Source organism: Protopterus annectens, chromosome 1.part0 (genome assembly GCF_019279795.1).
Source record: "Protopterus annectens isolate FY-2018-M chromosome 1.part0, PAN1.0, whole genome shotgun sequence".
Lineage (NCBI taxonomy): Eukaryota > Metazoa > Chordata > Ceratodontiformes > Protopteridae > Protopterus > Protopterus annectens.
The window spans coordinates 611,691,332-611,717,933 of NC_056725.1; the positions used below are offsets into that span (position 1 = coordinate 611,691,332).

The following is a 26,602-nucleotide window of genomic DNA, read 5'->3' on the forward strand; positions in this document are numbered from 1 at the left end:
GAAGAAGTTCTGAACCAGAATGGAGATTGGGAGGACTCCGGTGAGTGAGTATGAGTATTAGGAGAAAAGGGGGATGCTACCCTGCCAGATGACTCCCTTTTACCAGAAAAGGACTAGGTATGCCCGGAGCCAAAGACATTTTCCAACAAGCTTTCAGCGCCAAAGGCAATCGGCTCCAAGATGTCAGAGCCGAAGCCAATGCCGAAGTACCCGGAGAAGCTGAAAAACAAGAGACCTCTGATTCCAGGGAACCCAAAGGGGCCATCCCAGAGGTGGAAGTTGAAAAAAAACTCTTGCACTCCCCCCTGGAGTGCCTTGAGTCTCACAGTCGAGGTTTCCCAGACCTAGTCTTACGATCCGAGTAAGAAGCCTTGGAAGCAGACATGGAAGAGCTGGGTGGTCAAAGCCCCTTAAGAACAAGTTTGGCTTTGCACTTACTAAAAGCATGAGAGGCAAAGGTCTCACAAATAAAACAACCAAATTCTAAATGCTCCAAACCAAGGCAATAAACACACTTGCAGTGTGCATCCTATGAGGGCAGTTTCTGCCCACAGGAGATGCACTTTTTAAACCTCTTGCCCACGGTAACACCAAAACACACACGCTCACTTGTGCACGCACACACGCACACACGCACACACACGCACACACACACACACACACACACACACACACACACACACACAGAAAGTCTATGAAATGGGAAAGGGATCTAGCTACCTAACACAAATTACAAGAACTATGTATAACTAACTTGAAAAGCCTTAGGACAAAACAAAGGGTAAAGGAGAAGGAAATCTCACCACTCCTAACAAGAATCTCGAGAAAAACCCAAAAAGTACAGTTGTGTACACTTACCATAAATGTAGGTATTCTACTGTTGCAGTCATTACATTTGGGTAATCTGCTGGCAGGTTGCCCTCAGTCAGCCTGATTAACAAAGTCTTGGGTCCTAACAAACAAAAGCAAATACACCAAAAAGGCTTTTAAGCATAAGAGAAAAAACAGGGGGCTGGAGGGTGGGTAACCAGGACTGCAACAGTGAATACACTCGAACATCTACATTTATGGTAAGTGTACACAACTGTACTATGTTCTTCGTGTTTCACTGTTGCAGTCATTACATTTGGGTAGAATCCCAAAGCTATGGTTAGGAGCATGGAATTATACAGCATTAGGAGCAGCTATAAGGCCCTGCAGGACAGCAGTGGCAAAGCCAGTTCTGGATTTGGAGAAGAGAGGTAAATGGTAATGTTTGGTGAACATATGAACTGAGCTCCAGGTAGCAGCTTCTATAATGTCTCTAGTAGGAACCCCTCTGAGAAAGGCTGCAGAAGTAGATGTAGACCTGGTGGAATGAGATCTGATCCCCTTGGGGATAGGTTTACCATGGTGCATATATTAGAAACAAATACAATGGCTTATCCATTTGGAAATAGTCTGCTTTGAAATAGCCTTTCCCTCTGCCCCTGCAGCAAATGCCACCAAAAGTTGCTCAGTTTTTCTTAGAGATTTCGTCCTGTTTAAGTAGAATCTAAGGTGTCTGTGTACATCCAATGAATGTAGAATTCGCTCACCCTTGTTTTGTGGATTTGGAAGAAAGTTGACAGATGAATGGTCTGATTAAGAGCCACACTAGATACCACCTTAGGCATGAAAGATGGATTGGTCCTGAGAGCCACCCTGTCCGGATGAAAAATAATGAAAGGCTCCACTGCCATAAGAGCCTGTAATTCTGTAATCCTTCTAGCTGAAGTGACTGCTAAAAGTAAAGCCGTTTTCTAGGAGAGAAATTTTAGGTCTGCAGTAGCAGCTGGCTCAAAAGGTGGGAGAGTGAGTTTTTCCAAAACAAAACTGAGGTCCCATGAAGGAGTTGGTGCTCTACTGGGAGGTCTTACATTTTTGGCCCCTCTGAGATACTTCTTTAGCAGAGGATGACAGAAGAGGGGAGGTTCTGTGTTGTAATGAGCTGAAATGGCAGAGGCATGGACTTTTATGGAAGAAAAAGATAGGCCCTTGTGAAGCATCTCAGTTAAGTATTGCAAAATCTGAGGAATATTGGGCATTGCTGTGCTTATTCCTTGTGATTGGTTCCAGGCACAGAATCATTTCCATTTGTCAGCATAAGATTTTCTAGTACTAGGCCTTCTAGCCTCCAAAATGACATCCATCACAGATTTGCTGTGGGATGCCAAGGGTGAAATTAGTTGATTAGCCATGCTGCAAGATTCAAAGTTTGGAACTGAGTGTGCAGAATTTGGCAGTTCTGCTGAGACAGTAGGTAAGGTGTCTGAGGCAGGTGCCAAGGAGGAAGATGTGACACATTGCGCAGGAGTGAGTACCAGTGTTGGCGAGGCCAGTCTGGAGCAATCAGAATCATTTTTGGTTTGTCCAGTTTGACTTTTAGTAGAACTTTGGAGAGCAGAGGCAGGGAAAAGCATAGACTGATAGGTTTTTCCAGCTGAATGATAGAGCATCCACTTTCCAAGCTTTTTTGTGATGAATTATTGCGCAGAATTTGTCCAACTGAAAGTTCTGGGGTGAGGCAAATTATGTCTGGGCTCCCCCATTTGTGTGTCAACATGTTGAAAACTTGTTATAGTTTCCATTCATGTGGGTCCATAAGATTTCTGCTTAGTTCGTCTGCCAGAGTATTTAGCTTTCCTGGCAGGAACTGAGCTTGTAGTTGTATTTGATAGGTCAAGGCCGTGTTCCACAATGCCATGGCTAGTGTGCAAAGGGAGTAGGAATGTCTACCCCCCGCTTGTTTATGTACCACATAACTGTGGTGTTGTCTGTCTTTATCATTAGTTGTCCTGGATGAAAGTAGTCCTTGAAGGCTGTCAGAGCATTCTGTACAGCTAGCATCTCTTTCTGACTGATATGTTCATAGGTTCATAGGTTCATACTAGGCTATCTGCCCTAGAGCATTTATAAGCCTAGCCAGAGTGTGTTTGGCTTTCGCCACCCATTTTAAATTAATTTTGCTATGCCCTTTTTCGAGATTAGTATACTGTGCCTCTGTCTAACAGTGACACAGAAGTGATACCCGGGGTAAACCTACAATCTCCCATCCACTCATCAAGATTCCTCTTGAAGAGAGTCAATGAGGGACTCTGCCTAACCTGGACTGGGATTTTATTCCAGAGTGAAGGGAGCCTCTGGGTTATGAATCTGTCCCTCCAGCATGTCCTATTTATTTCAGTGCTGAGGTTCAAGTCTCGAGCGTAGCTCGATGGGATTTGGATTTTCTGAGGTGCAGCATGTCCATTAATTCGGGTTGGACATGGCTTTATACATCAGGCACAGATCGCCTCTGAGCAGGCGGTATGCCACTGAGTAGAGCTGGAGTTTCTTTAACCGGGCAGCATATGGCATCTGTTTGAGCCCTTTGATCCTCTTGGTGAGGTACTTTTGGGGTCTTTCCAGTTGCTGCAGGTGTCTGGTAAGGTACATCCCAAAAGGGGCATTGTACTCAATTATGGGCCTGATGAGGGATGAGTAAAGAGGCACGATGACCTCCCCTGATCTAGATGTGAATCCCTTCATGATTAGGTGGGCTATATAAAATGTTTTTCTAACCACTTTGGCCACGTGGTTGTCAAATGAGAGATTGCTATCAACTTGGGTCCCTAATTACTTCTGTACTTAATGGATTACCACCTATGTGGTAATTTGTGGGCACTTTGTTTTTGCCAAAGGGGATGACTACACACGTTTTGGTGTTTAGCTTGAGGCCATGGCTCTAGCACCAGTTGTCTGTTTCTATGAGGCCCTTTTGGAGGATGCTTGTGTCGGCTGGAGAGTCGATTATGGCGCCCAGTTTGCAGTCATCTGTGAACTTGGTCAGCCACAGTCCTTCCGTGTTGGCCTGTACCTCCAAGAAATATATACCGAACAAGAGAGGTCCCAGGACTGAGCCTTGTGGGATGCCACTTGTAACTGGTTTAGAGTCTGACATGGCTCCAGCAATTCTAACCATGTGGGTTCTGTCCTTGAGCCAGTTTGCAACCCATCTAATGACATATGGGTCTATATTTAAGCTGGTGAGCTTATCTATAATGCCCGAGTGGGGTATTGTATCGAAGGCTTTTGCGAGGTCCAGGTAGGCTGTGTGGACCACCTTCCGCTCGTCAATGGCCTTGGTGACTGTTTCAAAGAAATCGACCAAATTTAAGAGGCAGGATCTGCCCTTAACAAAGCTGAACTGGGTAGGATCCAGTGTCTGTAGGTCCCCAATATCTTTATTTATGAGGTCCATGATGATCCTTTCCATAGCTTTGCAGACCAAGCTAGTCAGGCTTGTATGTAGGTAGGTATGTAGGTGCATTTGATCTGGGCTCCATTTGCCCTGAATGCACTTCTCTGTCAGATGAGCCCCCCCAAGCATAGTCTGATGTGTCTGTAGTCAGGGTTTGGGTGGCAGGGGGTGGAGTGAATGGCAGTCCCTTGTGTTGGTGGCAGGCCTCTGCCCACCATAGGAACTCTAGCTACAGGCAAGGTATAATAGGAATCATTGTTTCCAGGCTGTGACAATGTTGACTCCATAAACTTTTTAAGTACCACTGAAGTTTCCTCATATGCAGTCTTGCATATGGAATTAGAAGAATGCAGGAAGCCATGAACCCCAAGGCTTGCAGAATCTGTCTTGCAGATAGCAGGGTTTTTGTGGCCACCTGTCTGAAGTAAGTCACCAAGTGAATTTGCTTTTCTGGCATAAGGTAAGTCATCTGGGCAGTTGTATTCAAGCTTGCACCCAAGAATGTAATTTTTTAAGAGGGTACCAGTGGTGATTTCTTTTCGTTTATGGTGAACCCTAGACAAGTTAGAACCCTTTTTACAAACGCCAGATGCTGTCTCATTTTGTGCCTGAATTAGACAATCATCCAGGTATGGATATATCTGAATATTTCTTTGCCTGCAAAATGTAATTACTAGTGCCAGGCACTTTGTGACGACCCTGGGCACAGTACATAAGCCAAAGGGCAGTGCAGAGAACTGGTAATGCAAGTAGCCTGCTTTGAAGCGGAGGTATCTTCTGCAAGATTCCCTGATTGGGATATGCACGTAAGCCTCTTTTAAGTCTAGAGTTACCAACCAGGCATCTTTGCCTAGCATAGGTAGCAACTGTTGAGTCAGTATCTTGAATTTTGGAATGTCCAGAAATGTGTTTAGTGGATAAGTCCAAAATTGAGCGCCATGATTTGTCTTTTCTGGGTACCAGGAAAAGTCTGGAATAGAAACCTTGTCCCTTTTCCTCTTCTGGTACTGGTTGAACAGCCCCCATGTTCATGAGGGACAAAACTTGTTTCTGGGCCTCTACCCACTGATTTGGGGGCAGATCTGGCAATCCGTTTGGGATTTGCAACATGTGTTAATGAAATCTGTATCCCTGGGATGTTTGTTTGTGTCTTTCGGCTTTTCCCGGTTAGGGGTCGCCACAGCGGAACTCCGGTCCGCTAATGATTGGCAGTTACCAGCTCTGACACACAACCTTCAACGAAGGTACGCCCATTCACGCATGTATCCACGCAGAAGACACTCTAGCTGAGAATCGAACTACATTTAAAACCCATTTGTCCTGGGTAATAAGTTGCCAGTTTCGTGCATGAAGTGCCAGTTTTCCCCTCAAAGGGGCGGCTAAAAGGTAAGTGCTTGGTGATTGTAGAGGGAAGTCATTGAGACTGTGTACCATAGGGAGGTGTCTTTTTGCTTCCAGATTTGGAGGTGACGGCACCCCATTGTTTTGTTCTAAAAGTTCCTTGTGACTGAAACCTGAAGCCTTTGGAATGCCTTGATTTGACTTGAGCGGCTCTCGAGGGGACTGGAAAGGACCAGTTCTTAGTAGGCCAGTGCCTACTAAATCTTGGAGGTTGCACTTGTAAGAAATCTTTCACAGTTTGCATACATTTAACTTTATCTTCCATCTTTTTAAACACTTCTTCAACCTTATTACCAAAGAGACAGTCCTGTTGTAAAGGAGCATCCAACGAGTTTGCTTTAACATGGTCAGGCAGAGTTTGCTCTTTGAGCCAAGCATGCCGTCTTAGCACAGATCCAGTTACACCAGCCCTGCAAGAGGCCTCCAAGAAATTAAAACCACATTGCAAAGTATGTTTTCCAACTTGTTCAGCTGAATGTAATAAATCCTGCAAATCTTTATTTTCCACACAGTCAGAGATTAACATACTTTTCTGTTTAAGTAGTCCCATGATATGCTGTTGATATTTAAGCATATGAAATTGACAGTTTAAAGCCATGATTGCCAAGGTTGCAGATGTGTAAACCTTCTTACCCTATCTATCCAGCGCCCTGGAATCCCTATCAGAAGGGGTAGGATTTTTAGCAGAAGAGGTCTTAATGCCCTTGGGACCCTGAGAAATGGTTTCAGGATCTGCAATAGGGTTTTGGAAAGGAATTTGTGGGAGTCAGGAACCCTGTAGTATCTGTCTGGCTTACAAGGAGCCAGAGGCAGAGAATCAGGAGTCATACTAGATCCTGAAAAAGCATCATCAACAATGTCTAGAACAGGAGGTATAGCCAAAGGCCTATGCTGAGGAAGAAGAAAATCCCTAAGTCTCTTTTTAGATTCAGAGAAATCCTGACTTTCCCAGTGGAAGCTTCCCTTAAGGCATGTAAAGTTTCCCCAAAAGAAAAATCCTCAAGGGGAGAAGCAAAAGGAACGGAATCCTCTGCATCAGAGTCCTCATAAGTAGGAATGGACAAATCCTGTTCATTAGAAGAGTCAGAAGAAATAGAATCTTGCTCAGAAGATTCATAATCAATGTCTTGCCTAGGCCTCTTAGAAGGAGGGGGTTGGCTACCCCTTTAGGCATAGGGGCCTGACATGTGGCCCAGGCGTCATTTTTTTAGACATAGATTTAGATTTTGGCCTTAGTTTTGAAGATGGCGTCGGTGTAATATACAAATCTGTAGGCCTGAAAACACCCTCAGACGCCGGTGCCTGCACAGCGGCTCTGGTCCCATCTAAGGTAGAGACATCCGCGGGTTCCATAATTGAAGCATCTCGTGGCATTAGCGGGTATCAGGGGCTGCAAAAGCACTTCACTGAGTACCGGCAAACCGGCGACTGGCTTAGGAGAAGAGTTGTTGGTTTTGGACCTCGACGGTCTGTCGCTGTCTTTTTCTTTGCGTTTTTAGGTATTCCGGTAGTCGGGTTGCTAACCGACGACATTTCTGGATAATTAAATCTTGAGCCAAAATATTTAGGAGCAAAAATATACTGACATTTAATCATGAGTTGATTAAATTTAGCACAAAACCGACAGCAAGGCACGTTGTGGTCAGGGCCTAGGCAAGGAATACAGTACAAATGAAAATCCTTATGAGGTATTTGCTTCCCACAAGTAATACAATTATTAACTTTTACTGACATTGGTAAGGAGCAAGACAAAGTTTCCCCAATGGGGTACTTAGCTTTTAGTTGAAGACTTCAGTTCTGAAACTTGAAAATGTAAATTTCAGGAGTCGGCTGACCGGCACTTGCAAACTGCTTCTGCTTCAGGCACTGCGCGGCAAGAAAGACTGATGTAATGGCATCGGCTGCATGTTTTATACCCCTGATGACCTGACGTCATGGAAGAAGGGACAGCAACCGAAGCAGGACCCAAGACTTTGTTAATCAGGCTGACTGAGGGCAACCTGCCAGCAGATTACCCAAATGTAATGACTGCAACAGTGAAACACGAAGAACATCATCATGGGCAGTTTGGTCATGGGCAGCCAAGGACCAAGCTGCAGATCAAGAATGGTGGCAAACTAGATCTGGGGAGCTAATGGAGGAGCTGGGAGTTATGGATAAGGGAGGCAGAACCAATATGAGCTAAAGGCTTTAAAATTGGCCAGTGTCGGATCCGAAGACTATCAGGTTAAAACCAGACAGAGCAGACATCGGATCCTGCATTTTTAACTCCCACCCTGCTGGGAGTACAAACCTTTCTGGAAGTAGATGATGCTAGAAGGCTATTATAAAGCAAGCGGGTGTAGAGTAAACTTCCAAAGAAAATGAAGCTGAAGCTGGACTCTTTCCTTCTGTTTCGGTTAACAAGGGGCACCAGCAGAAAACTCCTGATCCTTTCCCTGTATTTCAGAAGAAGGTAAAGCAGACAAAGAGGGTGGTTTCTTGGTTCAAGAAATCTATATTCGAATTAAGTGTACAGGACTGAGAACAGTACATCAAGGAGTACAGAAAAAGGGGAAAGACTTAGAATCTCTGTTTAATCACTTAATGCACAAAAGATAACTGAAACATAGACACTTTGACAAGCTAAATAATAATGGGAAAAACTAATCTGATAATATGCTGAAAAATTATGGCAACTTGTGACATTTGGTTTGGTAAAGGTGGTTGCTTTACTTTTTTTTTTGTTTAACAAGGTAAATGAATGAGTAAAAAAAATGGTTTGCAGGAAGCGCTGAAGGTGATTTATAACAGATCAGAGAATATTTAAAGCTCTGGTGTTTCTGCAAAATGTTTCCCATGTCTCTCATCTAGCACTTAAGGCCCACTCCAAGAAAACAGAGTAAAAGGAATGGAGAGAGAGTGATTTTACGGACAAAGCAAAATGTAAATCGTTTGTTGGTTTTACAACTGTTTATATTGTTCAATGCAATGTTCCTTGTTCTTTTGTTACCAGAAATATGCAAAAAGTAATTATACTATTTGTAGCATTAAGGAATCAGTTTCATCAGGAACAAAGATTTGTAGAGTGTTGTGTACCTTTAAAGAGATGTGAGCTAAAGGAGGATAGTATCTCAGAGATGGTTCTTCGCAGTAACAAAGCTGAACAGTTTATGTGGCAGGATCCACTTAGATTTAAACTGGACTTTGTTTCAGTTTAGGTGAAACTGGTATGAAAGAGAACTGAACATGCTAACAGACGAGAGGAGCAGTAGCATGTTATTTTAGCATACAAGGACCTCCCTGGGGATAATCTGGACTTTGATTCAGCTGGGATGAAACTGGGTGAGGGAGAGCTGAAAGAGGAGTGGCGAAATGTAAGCTTGGTCACCCCCCCGCCTTTCCTCAGTTTAAAGGTCTGAAAAGAAGTTAAATTAAGATGCACAGATATTTAGTATTTGTACTTGGAATTTTAATGGATTACTGAATCCATTTAAATGTACAAGAATTTTGTCTTGCATGAGGAAATATCTATCCTAAGTAGTGTGCCTTCAAGAAATCCATTTCATACCTCAAGAGTGTGAATCAATATAGGGGGTATGAGCTGATAGATGGTGACTGCTATTCAGAAGGGAGGAAAAGAATGGTTATTTTAAAATATAAAAAGGCAAATGTTTTAATAGCCTCAATTTACATCCCTCTTGCATCTAAATAGTCTTGATATAAGGACCATAGAGGCTGATACTATACATTTTCTTAAGGGTATGTTAGACTTAGCTGGGGACTTGGGTCTGGTATTTGCAAGATTCTGAGGATATCTAGATCTGAAGGATGTCGTTTGTCTAGGAACAGTAGAGGCTGCAAATTCTCCTATTATCTCCTAACAGTCAAAAGATATTTTAGGTTGGACAGGAGCATGGCCATATAAGAGACAATGATTCACCACCCTTCTAAAGCTATCAGACGTTATACTAATATCTGTTTGGCTAAGCAATGAATTTACAGCTGTTTTGAGGCACGGGAGATTTAATATTTCCTTCTGACAAAATAAATATTTCCAGGCATGGTTCATTAGGCAGGCACAGGAATGAGGTAATGCTTTGTTATTACAGAGCATAACCGGTACAGTCTACTGGGAGGCACGGAAGGCAGATTTAAGGTATAACATGACATATTATACAAAAAAAGATCCTGGAAGTTTGGGGGCTTGAATGGCAACACTGGCAGAAGTGGGCAGAGCAGATGCAGGAAGAGAATGCCAGGGTGGAATGAGGCAGCAGATGAATATTTAGAAAAAGGGAAGCCAGACAGACTTGCAAGATTAAATTGGATATTTGCAACTTACAGATTTTGATTCACTGCCAAAGGCTCAGAAAAGCTTAGCTCTTTGAAGTAGTGAATATTGTAATAGAGATAAAAGAACTGGAATTGATATCTTTAGAAAAGGGGAGGAGCAAATTACATAGAAACAACAGAAACTGTGGCAACGATACATGCAGAATAATGTTTTGGAGGATGAGTGAGGTTTAAGGGAAGGCAAGAATTGATCAAGTTATGTAATGTTGAATTGATGATAAATATAAAAAAGAATACAAGTGATGTATGTTTGCAACTGGGACTATGTTAATATGGTTCGTTTTCTTTTATATAAAGGTATGTTTGTCTATGTCTTATGTGAAAATTCAATCAAGGTGTTAAAAAAATAGGATGTCCCCTGTCCAATCTTTGGAGCTAAATTTTATGATGGAAAAAAACTTACCTTGATTCCTTTTCAACCTGCTGTCTTTTCAGTATCAAATTTATCACATAGAAAATCACCCTTTTGGTGGCTTTCATATCAGCCTAAAGGATTTCTAAGCTTCAGACTCTCTCATGGGTAAGGAACCCTTTTTCTGCTTTCTCACTAAGAACCAAACCCTCCTTTATGCCTAAAGTAGTCAGTCAAGCTTCTCTAAACCAATCAATGCATTTACCTATCTTCTTCCCTGATCCACAGAACAAAGGAGAAAGAACCCTTCACTTCCTACACATGCACAAGCTGCTCAGGTTTTTATCTGCACAAGACTAAGAGCTTCATGAAATCTGATCAGCTGTTTGTAGCCTTTGCAACTAACAAACAAGGGAAAGCTCTTAGCAAACAGACTACTTCTAAACAGATTTCTGTTTATACTACCGTTTGACCAAAGCACCATGGCAACAGAGTGACCGAGAGGACACATTCTACCACAGCCACTCTGTCTTTATCAGGGGAGTGTCTATCCAGTTCATTTTGAAAGTAGTGGACCTGGGTACACACTTTTTCCAAATATTACAATTGGTTTTCTGCGTTTTTGGCTAAATCTTGCTTCACTTCATCACTTCTCTCCTTGCCACATATTACTCTCTGCTAACCTCCCAAATGTTATTAGTGCAACAGTGAAGCACAATGAATACAGGATAATTGTGCATGCTTACTATGAATGTAGTTGTTCAAGTGTCTTCACAGTGGCAGTAACCATTCTTTTCAGTCATCCTCTCTGTACCTTGCTATGGGTTGGGGTGGGTGCCTTCTTCTTCCCACTCAGATTCCCTCCCCCTCACTCTGCTGATTCCTGTAGGTCCTTGTGAACTCCTCTAAATTAGGGCAATATGGAAGGTCTTGCTCCCTGCCAGAGGCATGGAGAGTGGGGGCCCAGTTGGGGTGGGGCAGAGCAATGAAATGGCACCAGCCAACAACCATTTATCCATGGACACCTTAACATTGGGCAGGAGAGTGTCTGCTGAGCCTACGGGAAGAGAAAATTTGGGCTTCCACCCAGGTTCCTAACATAGCTGAAAAAGGCCTTATGATTGTCCTTTGAATCCATGGCAATTTTTCTCTCAAAATTGGCCTTAGTTGATTTTATGAATGCTCGTATTTTTTTACTAATAATGATCAGGGGTGACTTCCCTTTTATGGATTTTGTTCTATCATGTAATAGCTTTCTCCTCTTATTGTAAAGTTTGTTAATGGCTGGGGTCCACCAGACTGGACGTTTGCCCTTTGTGGAAAGAGTCTTGGTTTTATTTGGGATTGCCTGATCCATGCAGTCCTGGAGGTGTTCATAGAAGGCATTTGTAAGGGCTTCCGCAGCTTGGGTTGTGGTTTCCACTGGCTCAGGGCCTTGAAGGATACCACACCAGTCTTGAGTAGTGTGAAGTTTGCTTTAGAGAAGTTCTTCACTATGGTCTTTTTGTCTGGGGTGGGGCCGCGAGGGGGATTTCCAGTGAGATTAGTTTATGATCAGATCTCACCAATGAGGGATATACTTCTGGTGTGGAGCATTTTGTCCCCATGTTTGTGACAATGAGATCTAGTATATTTTCTCCTCTCGTGGGAACAGTGACTAGCTGTTCCATGGCATTTGAATTTATGAACTCCAGGAACCGTTGGGCTAGAAAGTTAGGGCTTGAGTAATGTTCCCAGTCTATATTCGGGTAGTTGAAGTCACCCAATATGATGGTGTTTGGAGATACATTTATACCCTCCAGTGTCTTCAGGAAGGCTGTGGGGTTCTTGAGTTTGAGAGGGTGGCCTGTAGCATGCTACAATTTGTAGAGCAGTTTGCCTATGGTTAGTTGCACCTGGATGGTTTCCGAAGCTTCATGCGTTGCCACCAACCTGGAGGTGTGGGTATCCTTTATGAATATGGATACACCCCCTCCTTTTGTGGTGTGGTCCGGGTTTTGGGGCCGGAACGCATGATATGAGGTAAAACCTAATAGTGCCGGGGTGCTCTCAGGAGCCTTGAACCAGGTTTCAGTTACAGCACAGACATCGATGTTCTCCATACTGAGAAGGGCCTCGAGTGCGTGCATTTTGAGATTTAGACTTCTGGCATTGAGCAGCATTACCCTCAGTTTCTTCCCATTTTTGTTTTCTAGGGTGGTAGGTTTAGAATTTGAGCCTTGCCTAAAAAGGCACTATGGGGTGGCAAGAGCCTTAGCCAATATCCGAATCCCAGGGGTGACAGGTGCAAGCCATCCCTTGAAGCAGCGTGGCTTCTCAAGCATGTCATCCCAGGCAGACAGACACTGGATCCCCTTTGAATGACACCAGACATTAAGCCAATTGTTAAAGCTGATCATCTTGTCTCTATATTGTGGCATCATTCTTGGTGAAGGAAGGATACTGCTCAGGGTTAGGGTCATACCTGCCTGGGCTACATAATCAGAGAGCTCCTCTATGTCTCTTTTCATGTAGTCCAGGGAGGTACGTCTCAGGTCGTTCACACCAGCATGGACAATGACTGTGTCATATTTGTACTTGCCGTGGAGTGACCCGAGTGCTTGTGTTATGTGGCGGATTCTAGCGCCCAATAGGCAGCTTACTGTGACCCTCTCCTTGTTCAGCCTGGTGAGTGGGACGTCAGTGTGTCTGACTATGGAGTCACCTATGACAAGTATGTTTGGTGTTGTATTTGGCCTTAAGGGCTGTGACTGCTTTGCACACTGCTTTTGTGGTTTATGTGTTGCTTGTGGGGTGTCTTGAGGTAGCAGTTGTTTGGGTGTCTGCTTTGGAGGCCTCTGCTGTTTAGGTAAATTTTTACTCAGAGCCTCCGAGTATGTCTTTGCGTGTTTATGTGTTTGATTCAGTGGAGTGGTAGCATTATGTGAGGCTAGTTTTGTGGTGTGTGTAGTTGCCTTCTCCTCCTGTCTGGTCTTGCCAGTCCTGAGTTGAGAGAGCTCAGCCTCCAGTTTGGCTAAATAGCTGCATCTCTCGCAAGTATTTGTGTTATGTGGGAGGAGGAGAGGGTTGTCTGTGTACATGCAGTTATAACATTGCCTCAAGATTCCCAGATTCACCAGCTGGACCGGAGAGAAGATTGACAACTGACCTTTGGACATGCTAGAATAATATTGGGAATTCCTTAATTGAAAACAAGGGCCAGTGGGGAGTGAGGGTGTAGTGCTTTTAATTTTTAGTGCTGACTTATATAATTGCTTTAGTGAGCAAGTGCTAGGTAACTTGAGTGCAATGTGTTACAAGTAGCTAAATGCAAAAACGACAAACAGTAACTTTCTTTCAAGTGAAACAAGGAAATAAGTACAGAAAGCAATGCAGATATCACTAGTGATCCACAGAAGCGCTGAGAAGTTGCGTATTAGGTAGAATTAGCTTCAAGGGAAATAACAAGCAAACAAACAACAAGCATATAAACAAAGCTAGATTCAGCAGGCCTGGATCTAGTCTATGCTAGAGCAAACAAGGTGAACCAATTTCAGTAAGATACAGTTCAAATATTCAGGCACTATAAACCTTTAACCAGAAATTCCCAGCTCAGAAGGGCAGAGTCCAGCCTCTTCTCCCACAAGAGTGCAGACCACGAACCTTCTTAATGTAAAATAACTGGCCTGAAGCCCAAGTGCCTAAACCACAACTAATACACTTGGACACTGGGCTCTCAATCAGCAGTTCCCAACTTAGAAGGATGAAAGCTAACTGTCCTGCCACCACAGTGCTTGCCACAAACCTTCCTAATGTAAAACAACTGGTCTGAAGCCCAAGTGCTTAATCCAAAAGACTTGAATGATAGCTACACTTTAATCAAGTTACAACCAAGCAGTAATAATGTACAGGGTTAAATTTCTGACCACAGGCCAGGCAACCTGGGTTCAATTAGAGACAATGGTGTCTGATGGAGTGGTAGGGAGGAATAGGCATTACCATCCCTGGTAGGTGTGTGGTTCCTTAGGCATCTCCTGTGACTATCCCTGGTAGATGCTGGGGACATCACACTAGGAGGCACAGACCAAAGGGGGGAACAGGGTGGGGATGAGGCTAAGCTGCTAAAGAAGTAGGGTGTCATGCCACATCCTCACTGCACGTCTGACCCTCACACTCAGAAATGAAAAACGTTCCTCATACCTCTCAACCAATTAGTGCAAGAAATCTGGACAAAGCCAAATATAATGGAGAGACAAAAGCCCAACAATAGGGACATATTTTAAATACTGCTCTTATAGACTAAGAAAGCTGCTGAAGTAAAACGTTAGGCTTTAGTATGCATTTTCTGAAGTATATAAAATACAAACTCAAATGCATGTCATTATTTAGTGATTTCAGTCCTGAATGATTTGCTACAGAAATATAAATGTTATGATGAACAGATTAAAAATATGAGACAAAATTCTAGACATTCCGCAAAAATCTCGACAGTTGAGAGGTATGCCGGGATTCCTTGGCAATCCTGACATGGAACAAGAAACTGCAGGCACTACACCAAACTACCTGAAACAGCAAATGCCCAGGTGAATGTTCAGAAAGCCTCACAGATAGTGCGTTCAATTCCCCGACACACAGTGGGCCAAGTTATGTAGTTAAAAAATCACATGATCACACCTCAGCTAAGAAAAATACACACATATACATATATGTACAGAGAGTCATAACACTAACATCAAAATATAAAGAAAAATGTGTTATTTAAATAGTGTGCATATAAACATATGTGTGTACATTATATATAAACAAAAAGCTTCTTTTGGAGTCATAAAATGTTAAATATTATATGATTTAAGTCTTAAATACTAGCAAGAGATAAAAAATCATTTAAACTCTGCAAATTACTTGCATTAGTTTTATACTACCATTTCACTCAGTGGACTTCCAGCAAATCCTTCCAGGGACCTTGTGGAGCCTGTGTCAGTTTACATAAACACAAAAAAAAAAACTTAAAACCATGTCCAAAAACACTCCTTAGTGTTTTAAATAAAGCATTAAAAAAAAGTATTTTTTTAAAGCATTACACATTTGTTCTTTTTAACATCATACAAATGTTCACAGATCCTTTCTTTCGAGGGCTCTCTCTGTCTTCACAATATAAAAACTCAGGGGAAACTCGGCAAAAAGCCACATAAATCACCCCCTTCAAGTTATAGCAACCTGTGGCATTAACTGAACCATAATTCACAACATTTATCTGCTGACGTCCTAAAATAAAATTACATTAATGACAATGCCCGCATTTAAAGGTACCTAATGTCTTTGTAGAAGCAGTGACAATGTTCTCCACTTCTTTGAAGTTGCTTGAAAAATACTCCAGTTTTTTTTTTTCTATAACAGCTTTTAAGCCTATGAACCAATGTTAAAAATCATAATCAGAGCCTTTTTTGTAATTTTTGTTATGTGCCCTCCATGCAGTCGAGTGGGTTTATAGTTTACTCCAGGTGCTCCGGTTTCCTCCCACATTCCAAAGACATGCAGTAATTGGATTAGACACACTAAAATTGGTCATAGGTGTGAGTGTGTGCAAGAGTGAGTGGAACGGATGAACTACTGCAGCAGGTCTAGCCACCTGGTGGTGTAAACCTTGGCTTGAGATGATTATTGCTGTTGAAAGTGACACCCCGACCCCATGTGCAAAATGGGAAAAAGGGGTTGAGGATAGATGGCTGGATGTTTGTACTGGTAAATATCAAACCAGAACTACACTGTTTTCCCTACAGAAGCACACAAATCCCCCTTATGGATCACTTCAGAGACTACACTACCACAAAAATGTTGTAAGCCTCTCCTAAGAAGCATCCCCATTAATGTACTACTTTCTGAGAGAAAGATACCATCCTTGTCAAAAGAACCATCTGCATTTTAATAAGGGCTCTTTTCTGGTATGTAGGATGGCAGCTAGAATAGAGTAATGAGTATGAATAAGTCCATTTTCTATTTATATTACACACAAACTTTCAGTAGGTGATATCTTTAGTAGTCAGCACATCTAAAAACAAATTTTCCATTGAACACAGATATGTAAATTTGAGGAAATTGGTTGCATTAACATATTCTATACACCCATTAATCAACCTTTCTGTTTTCTGTCCAGAAGATGCATATATCATCCAGAAATCAGCCATACATATTCCAATACTGGCTATAAATAGAAGTTATGTTCTTACCATAACGTTCCATGTTAGTTGTCTTCTTCTCGCCTTCTTCTTGCTGGATGGGTTGAGCCGACCTCGGCTCCACTGCCACTCTAAAAGCTCGAGAGTTGGTTCCACCGGCTCGAGGCTCCCCTTATATCCCACAATGCTAGGCGAGAGTTACCTCAGATCTCGTTTGTAAGCTAACCCCAGCTTATAACAGTAACAGTATAACTGTAAAACAGAATCCACCTCTAACAACAGGAAGAAAGAAGGGTGACCTACATCCTGAACCAAGAAATATGCATAATAGCATATGTCTAAGAAAGAGGTGGTAGAAAGAGAGGTCACAATCACAACTCCTCTAGGTCTGTCCAGGCCAGGGGGAAGGAGGGTGGGACGCAAGAAGAAGGCGAAGAAGACAACTAACATGGAACGTTATGGTAAGAACATAACTTCTATATGTTAAGTTGTCTATCTCGCCTTCATTCTTGCTGGTTGGGACCGCGTCCCTAGCACCTTGTCCCGGGTGGCCTAACGGAACAGACTCCTGAGAACAGTGGAACCAAAGTTAGCTCTATGCCTAGAAGCTAAATCCAACTTATAATGAGAAATAAAAGTGTGAGGAGTAGCCCAAGTAGCCGCTGCACAAATGGTGTCAATAGGCAGTCTGTCTTGGAAGGCTAAAGAAGTAGCCAGAGCTCTGGTGGAATGGGCTTTAGGTTTATTAGGCAATTTTTGTTGTCTAATTTCATATACCAGGGAAATCAAAGATGTTAGCCATCTGGATAATGATACCTTTGAAACTGAAAGTCCCTTTCTGCTTTCCGCATAGGAGACAAACAGCTGATCAGATTTTCTGAATTGTTTTGTTCTATCCAAGTAGTACCTTAATTGACGATGAACATCCAGGCAGTGTAATTTTGTTCAGACCTATTGGAATACTCTGGAAAAAAGACAGGAGGTCAATGCTTTGGTTTAGATTTGATGTCGAAACCACCTTAGGCAAAAGGACGGGTTAGTTCGTAAGGATACTCTGTCCTTATGAAACAAAAGATAAGGAGGCGACAACTGAGTGCTTGAAGTTCTGAAACTCTTCTAGCTGATGTAATAGCTACCAGAAAGAGAGTTTTCCATGATAACAATTTCAAGGAACAGGAAGCTGCAGGTTCGAAAGGGGAAAGAATCAAAGAAGCAAGAACTAAATTTAGGTCCCAAGGAGAAGGAGGATTTCTTATAGGAGGTCTGAGAAGAAAAACTCCTTTCAAAAAGGCTTTGCAAAGTTTGTGGGACATTAAGGCAGATTCAGAAATACCCACATGGAAGTTAGAAATAGCTGCCAATTGAACCTTAAGTGTAGATGGAGATGAACCTGCATGGAAGAGTTCAGCTAGAAAATCAAGGACTAGTTGGATGGAAGCGGTGAAAGGATCTATGTCCTTTCCTTGTGCCCAATATGGGAAGCGTTTCCACTTACTCAAATAAATCTTCGAGTGGAAGATTTATGGGAAGCTATCAATATATCTCTAACAGAGTGAGATAATTGAGGAAGCCTGGCTACGGTTGGAACTGGAGGAACCAAGCAGTGAGGTTCAGAGAGGGAGGGGCGATGAAACTGACCCGACTGATGGATCAAAAGATCTGGAACTAGGTCCAGATTCCACGGTCGCTCAAGAGAAAACGATGTAGAAAGGGGAACCACACTTGTCGAGGCCAGTAAGGAGCAATGAGGATCAAGGATGCCTTCTGAGCGATAGCTTTCTGAATTACTTGAGAGATCAGTGGGAAAGGAGGAATGCATACAGAAGTCCCGGGGCCAAACTTGGACTAGAGCGTCTCTGCTGGGTTGGCCTGGTAAAGGGAATAGAGTGAAATATTCTCTGCACTTGCTGTTTTGGGGAGTAGCAAAAAGATCGCAGCAAGGCTGACCCCACTTGAGAAAAATTTCTCTCACTACAGAGTCTTTCAGAGACCACTCGTGAGGCATGAGTATAGCTCTGCTCAACTTGTCCGCAATGTGATTGGACTTCCGGGAATGTGCGTTGCTATCAGAAAACGCTGAGAAGAAATCGCCCATTGCCACAGTCTGAGTGCTTCTCGACACAGGGGGTATGATCTGGTTCCGCCTTGTTTGTTGATGTACCACACTACAGACATATTGTCTGTCTGGATTGCAATTGTTCCCAAGGGAAGAGAGTCTTGAAGGGCTTGCAACGCTAAAAGCACTGCTCTCATCTCCAGAACATTTATGTGCAAGTGGCATTCGTTTGGTTGCCATGTGCCCTGGACTGTCCTGCCCTGATAATGCCCCCCCCACCCGATCAGGGAGGCATTCGTTGTCAGTGTAGCAACCGGAGGAGGTGGAACAAAGGGTCTTCCCAACAGGAGCTGGGGGGAAGACATCCACCACATGAGATGCTTTTAGCATCGCCTGCGTGATCACAATGGTGTGAGACATTGGAAGTTCCTGGTATGACCATTGAGTAAAAAGCATCCACTGAAGGATCCGCATGTGGTATCTGGCTAATGGAAGGAGAGGTATGGCCGCTGCCATGATTCCCAACACCTTTAGAACTAACCTGGCTTTGATTCTGTTGTTGTTGAGAAGGAGTGACACCAATTTGTGAATGTCTGATATCCTTTGGTGTGTTAGCCTTGCAGACATGTTTATAGTATCTAGATTTGCGCCTATGTAGGTAATAGTACGACAAGGCGACAAAACAGACTTTTCGCAATTTATTGAAATACCCAGTTTTTGACAAACGTGAAAAGTATAATCTCTGGCCATCAGAAGGAGATGCTTGGTGGGAGCTGTGAGGAGCCAGTCGTCCAAATATGGAAACACCTGGAATCCTTGTCGTCTCAGGTGAGAAGCTACCACTGCCATGCATTTGGTAAACACCGGGGCAGTGGTGAGACCAAAGGGCAGGGCCCTGAACTGAAAATGACTGGTTCCCAGCCTGAAGCGGAGGAATCTTCTGGAGCGTCTGTTCATTTTTATGTGATAGTACGCATCCTGAAGGTCTATAGAGCACATCCAGTTTCCTTTGCCCAAAGGGAAGAATGGATTGCAGCGTGACCATCCGAAATCTTGTTTTCTTGTCTGATTTGTTCAAGACACTGAGATCCAATATCGGTCTCCAGTCCCCTGTTTTCTTTGGAACTAAAAAGAACCTTGAGTAGATTCCGGATCCTTGTTGGTCTGCTGGCACTGGCTGAATTGCTCTTTTGCAAGCAGTTTTGAAATTTCCAAAGCTGCTAGATCCCTTTGAGCGGGTGGAACATCTGGAAGGGATTTTTGACTGATTTGGAAAGCGAAGAAAGGGGATAGAATAGCCTTGAAATGATGGACTGTACCCATTTGTCTTGAGTCAGGGATAGCCAGGCTTCTGGGTACAGTGACAATCTTCCCCGACTGCCTCGAAGATGGGCAGTCGTGCAACACCTCAGGGATGCTGAAAGGGCTTGTCAGGAAAGGCTTCCCGATTGCCCTGGTTCTGCGGACACCCCCTGCCCCTAGGGCGACGTCTACCATTGTTATTCCCACCTCTGCCTTTGGTAGGAAAACGACTCTGTGTGTCAGGCGAAGTCCCTTGAGATTGTTTACGGAACCACATCTTTCCACCCTTCTGGCCTTTGGGGTAAGGCCTGGAAGGAGTCGAAAAACGGACTCCGGCGGCAGAAAGGGTCTTGCCATCAGTCTCGCACCTAGTCAGGGTTTCTTTCACTTGAGGACCAAAGAGATGATCCATCAAAGGGAGTCCGTGAAAGACGTCTTGAAAGGGTCCGCAAAATTGCATAGCCGCATCCAGGCGTGCCTACGTAAGGCTACACCTGTCCCTGCGGCTCTGCTCGCTCCATCGGCCGCGTAAGAAAGGAGGCGCATGGAGGAGTTGGATATGGAATTAAGGGTAGCCAGCTGCGTGTTCATCTTGTCTTGGAAACCCGCAGCTGTAGGATCCTTTAACATTTCACTCGCTTCCTTGATCAAGTCCCTTTGAAGACGAGTGAAATGGCACAGGTAGTTCAGCGAACGATGGTAAATGTCGCTGAGGAGAACATCCGCTTCCCGTACCTATCCATGGACCTAGATTCCTTGTTAGGTGGATGGACAGGTACTGAAGGATCAGCCAGTTCCTTCTTTGTGGCAGCAGCTACCACCATAGCATCCACAGAAACTCCTTTGATAAAATTGCTTGTCTGCTGGAGCTGTGATGAACTTAAAGGGTCTCCTGGGAGTGGGGTCCACTGAATCAGGAGCCGTCCATGCCTTCTTAGCAACCACCTGCATGAGGGGTCAAGGGGACACCCAGGAGGTGGAAGGGCGAGAGCCAACGCCTCAAGATACACAGATTCGTCCTCCGAAGGGTTGAGGGCTGGCCAATTTCCCTCTGTTTCAGGATCTCCAGAATGTCTGCAAATGAGACATCTTCAGAAGGGGAACGGGGAACCCTCAGAATCATCCAAATCTGTGTCTGGCGTGATAGACTCAGGTGAGTCAATGTGTTTCCTCTTACACTTCCTCTTCCGAGGGGCTCTTCTGCCAAATCAGGAGAGGCCTCGAAGAGGATGAAATCCCACAGGGGCTTCTGAGGAGCTGGCTCTCTGCGGTCCAGGATGAGGGAGTGAGTCGACTTACCCTGAGGCAGCATAGAGGGAGGGGCGGACGGAGCCGACTGTGGAGTAGAGCCAGGCTCTAACACACTCCGCATGACCTCGAATGCACCCCTGTCAGGCAGAGCCAGAGGTCCCCGCTCCGAAGAGCTAAGAACCCCTCGCGGCACCGACAGTGATGGCTCCGAGGCCGATGTCGGAGCCGAACTCACCAGCGCCGAAGCCCCGAGAGGGAGAGGGGGTCGGACAAGGGTCCGATGCCACTCACCCCCTCGGAGCCGACGAGGGAAGTCCGGCGCCGAGATTCTTCCAAAGAAGAAAACGGAGCCGACGACGGGGCCGAAGACAATTGTCTCGGCTCCGGCGTAATCACAGTCTCGGTTCCGACGCGACCCGGCTCCGAACTCAAGAGAGTCGAAGGAGGAAAAAGTTGATGGACCGGGGCAGGCATCGACTGATGAGTCGGGCTCTGAAGCATCTGGGCTAGTGCCTCGGACTTAAGTAGTCGACTCACTACCCTCTGAAGGTCATGATCCGACAGCCTCGATGACCTAGAGGAGTGAGACCTTTGGCTCCGTTCAGACAGCAGGGGAGATCCTGGAGCCGAATGAACGGAGCCAAGAGATGGTGACCTGGACCTCTTCCTAGTTGTCGGCTCCGAAGGTCTGGTCGGAGCCGACACGGGAACCTCAATAACCTCGGCTCCGGCCGGAGCCGTCGCCCCCACAGAAACTGTGGACTGAGACTTATCGGCTCCAGCGAGCCGATAAAGGCAAAGGTTGAGCAACCTGAGGTCTCGGCTCAGAAGCCGGAGCCGAAGACCTCGATGCCTTAGAGGGCTTCCCTGTTGAAACTGACAGGGAATCCTCTGGCTTCAGTAAGCCTCTAAGAATTAATTTGTTTTTTCTTTCCTGCAGGACCCTGGGGCTGAAGCCATGGCACACAGCACAGGAGTCCTGCAGGTGCAAAGGCCCCAGACAATAGACACAAGAAGTGTGAGCGTCTGTCAGAGACATTTTCTGACAGCACGCATCACACTTCTTGAATCCGGAGACCTTTGCTTCTTTAGACATTTTTTTTAACTGACAGGTGTACACAAACACGCACACAAACACACAAGTTATACCCTGTCAGGAAAACACAATAAAATTAGTAGTAATACTAGAATTTAAACTACAATAAACTAGAATAAACTACAAAAAACACACACTCCACTAGGGAAGGAAGGCCTAAAGGCCCAATGGAAGAACCAAAGGTTCTAGGAAAGAAAAGCGAAAATATTTAGGGTCGGGAATAAAGTTTTCTAATCTACACTAACTAAGTAAGAATATTAACTTAAAAGGGGTTTTAAAGAGTAATTTTTACAAGAAAATTAGCACTCACCAGGAACCGGTAGAAGCAACCAACCTCGAAGCTGTAGCGGCAAATGAGATCTGGGGTAACTCTCGCCTAGCATTGTGGGATATAAGGGGAGCCTCGAGCCGGTGGAACCAACTCTCTAGCTTTTAGAGTGGCCGAGTCGGAGCCGAGGTCGGCTCCGAACCCATCCAGCAAGAATGAAGGCGAGATAGACAACTTAACATCACAAATTCAACACAATACCATCCCCACAACTGGTTGAATATTGCTTGCTGTCCATTCCACGTAGCCTGTTCTCCACTCTGCAACTGTCCTGCTGCACATTCCCTGATCCACTTATATCACTGCAGGGCAATTATTATCTTGTTCATCCACAATGGTAACCTGCTCATTGTTATTCCCAGGGCCATCTTGACCCAAATTATAATTATTATTCTTTTTCCGAGTCTTAGTGTCAGGAATAGGGTAAGTTTTGAAATTATTATATTCGTTAAAATCTCTATGAAACTTCATTTGTTGCTTGTTTTGGATATCCTTGTTAATATTGTAACCTTCTTAAAAATATTATAACATCAAGTTTCATATTGGTTAATCAACTCCTCACTAGCAATTTATTTATCTAATAAAGAAATGTCTCCTGGTTATTCAGTCCCATTAGCACCTTCATTAACTCACATCCATGTCTACTGAACAAGTTTAAAAGTTCCTGGTGTAGAGGGGAGCCTTCAGTAAGCCCAGAGGGAAATTTCCAATAACAAAGTTTTTTTTGAACCATTCTTACCATAATACACTCCTGAAAATATATATTTTGCATTTGCAACTTCCAATAGTGGGTCACGTTTTGTTCAAAATAATTAATCTGAGTCTCCACTGTTTTATCAGAATTATTGCTGCTTGGACTTATTAAATTCAAACCTCTGTTGGAACCATTCCTATATGCTACAAATACCATACCCTTGGGAACGCCAAACCATTACACCATATACACCACAGAACTCGCATTGTACTTTTCATTTTAGCAGATGGAGTTAAGAATTTTCTGTGAAGTACATTGCTCTGGAGTGATGCCACTAAAACCTGCTTTATCACCTTCACTACCATCTTCACCATCGGTCCTCACTGTATCATTCCAGCCCAAATAAGTGTACACAGAGAAATTTGAGAAAGTTGCTGAGGTAATTGCTGTAACAATAAAGTTAAATTTCCCACAGCAGAGGAAAGATTGTTGATGATAATCATTTGTGAGGCATACTCTGACTCTCTACGAAAGACACAAACAAACTCTGACTCTCTACATACTGCAGATAACATAACGGCAACAGTACCAACCAAGAACCAGGGAAAATAAACTGTAGGCTCTAAACAAAAGCACTAGAAAACCCAAATGCCCAGGAGAATTCTCATACAGCCTCATAGATAAACCGAAATCCAAAATTAATTAAATTGTTAAGCTAGATACATTTTGATGGATCTACTTCAGCAGATCAAACTTTTAAATGTTCGAAGACGATATGGCCGAGACCATAACATCGAACATTTAAAAGTTCAAAAACTGAAGAAAACATAAAAAAAAAGAAAAGAAAAAAACTAAACCTGCATAGCAGGGGGACAAGCCCCCTTGCACCCCCCACACCCCCAGCTACTTAAATATACCAATTCTGAAATCACACTACATTGCCGAAAAGTAAAATCTTCCCGTACCTTACTGTACACGGATCTCCATTCAGTCCATTCGAACTTTTAAATGTTCTATGTTATGGTCTCGGCCATATCGTCTTCGAACATTTAAAAGTTCGATCTACTGAAGGGGACCCACATTTTGATTTATACATATGTATATGTATGCACACACATACTATTAACATACATATTTTTTATTTGTATTTTGATGTCAGTGTTATGATTATATATATGTGTATGTATTTTTATTGCTTATGGTATGGTCATGTGACTATTGTGCTGCATTTTGTGCTTCTTTGTTTTGAAGTCCTGTTGCATGCAAAAACACTTAATTTAATAAACTTTGGATTACAAGGCTTTGTGAGCATTCCCCTGGGCATTTGCAGTTTTAAGCATTCTTGATATAGAGTCAAGCATTTTACAGGTTCCCACAGCCCTTCCAATCTCTCTTTCCTCTCTCTCTCTGCCTACATAAACACAATCATATACACCTGCATTCCCATCAAGACAACTGGTTCCTTGTTGCTGCTGGCTAAGCCAGCAATGTAACTGACATGATCTCTTACACAAGGTGTATTCATTAAAGAGTGCATTGTGTTAGGACACCTTAGAATTTTCAGTAAAATCTGTAAGGTGTAACAAGGCATGGTAGTGAAGAGTTATACCAGTACTGTTGCCTTAGCAGTACTAATTGCTGACTTATGAGAAAGTAGCATGGTGAGCTTGGGGGGGGGAGGGGGTGCAAAACAGTCATATGTGACTGGTAACGTAGTCTGTACCTGTCCGTAAGGCAACTCCTCCAGTGGCTGACACATATCCAACTCCCAAAGGGAGTGTAACATATGTGCCAGACAGTTTTTCCTCTCCAGTATGCATTTGGAAGCTGCAGAAACATGCTTCCCAAATCTGTCCATCATTCTGGACTCAGAACTTTGCAGAAGAAACAATTTTAAAGGCCACCACAGCAAAAATACATCCTGGCTTAGGAGTCTGAACGTATTATGTCCAATCCTTGGAACACTGGAGGATGCTGTTAGGCTTCCCTGAAACAGGTATCATAATTTCAAGTTCTAGACATACAGTCTTGTCTACAAGCCACACCATCTTGTCCACAGAGGGAAACTAACCAGGATGACTGGAAAGGGGATGAACAGCTTCTTAGAGGATTTCCTCGTAAGATGACATGGGGTCCGTTGGCCATCCTGCTCTCTGCCTCATAATCTTAAAAATCTTCCTAAGCTTGGGGTCAAACTGAGGGACAGCAGAAAATCAATGCCATCGCCATTATCCATATTGGGTGGAGACTCTTCTGGGTGGGTGGGTGGGGTGTTAGACTCCTAAATAGCATCTGAGAAATAGGAAAGTGACTGCAACTGTGCAGGTATGTTCTTTTCATCTTGCAAGAGCCCTTTGACCCCTTTGTCTTGTTGATGGGAATGATGACTGGCCAGAGCCTTTGCTGATGGAGGAACAGGTGCAAAGGGTAGCAATTCCAGGACTGTCTGCACTAGAGGTGTTGATATTGACATCTATGCCACATTTGAGACCAGGGGTATTGACCCTGACTGCCAATGCAAAGCCTATCAAGGTCAATGTCAATGCCAAAAAGACTGGCTGAGCAGAGCCCAACCCAATAGCACTACCTCATGACTTCAAAGCTGATGGAATCAACAAGCCAAAGCCTAACATCAACAGTCTTAGGGCTGAGGATCTGAAAGTCAGATCAGCAAATAATGGCAATGATCCCAGCAAAACTGGTGGGAAACTGGGTCCATGTGGTGCCACAAATGCCAGGATCACAGAAAAATCCTAAAGCAAACCGCATCAGCATCGAATTAGTTGAAAATGATGGCACTGGCAATGTAAAAAACATCAACCCAAAAGGTTCAAGCCCCAAACAATACCACTTCACAATTCAAGCTCAGCCTTGCTTGCATCAGCACAAAAAGGGGGGGGGGGTGTCAAAGAAAGAGAACCAGGAGAAAAAAGCAGAAAAGGAACACAAGAGAAGAATGACTCTGTCCAACCCGAGAGGCAAGAAATATTTCCTGCTGAACCCTCAGAAAGGTCCTCATCCAGTAACCAACTTCTGAAGGACTTGACAGACCTGGTAGACCTGGCAAACAATGATCTGAAGAGAAAAATCTGTCTGTCCTCCAAGTTTAGAGCAGAATAAACACCAACTAATCTGACAGAAGAACCCTCAAGCACATCAACTCTGACTGCCAAATTCCAGAAGAGGACAGAGCAGGAGCAGAAGTACATGAATTCTAAGTCCAAGCATTTTTGTGAAATGGAGTAGAAAAATAATCAGTAGAGCTGTCACCTCTCAATTTTATGCTTTTTCCTTTTTTGCCCACTCCTGTCCTTGTCTTTTCATTTGTTATAATTCAGAAATTTGGGTTGCGTCCTTGCAGCTGATAAGGT

General features: G+C 43.7%; 1 protein-coding gene across 3 annotated transcripts in view; it reads right to left on the minus strand.

Moving 5' to 3' along the window:
• The window catches only part of UTP25 (UTP25 small subunit processor component), a 1,083,612-nt gene that overhangs the window by 757,814 nt on the left and 299,196 nt on the right, over nt 1-26,602 (minus strand). The window lies entirely within an intron of this gene.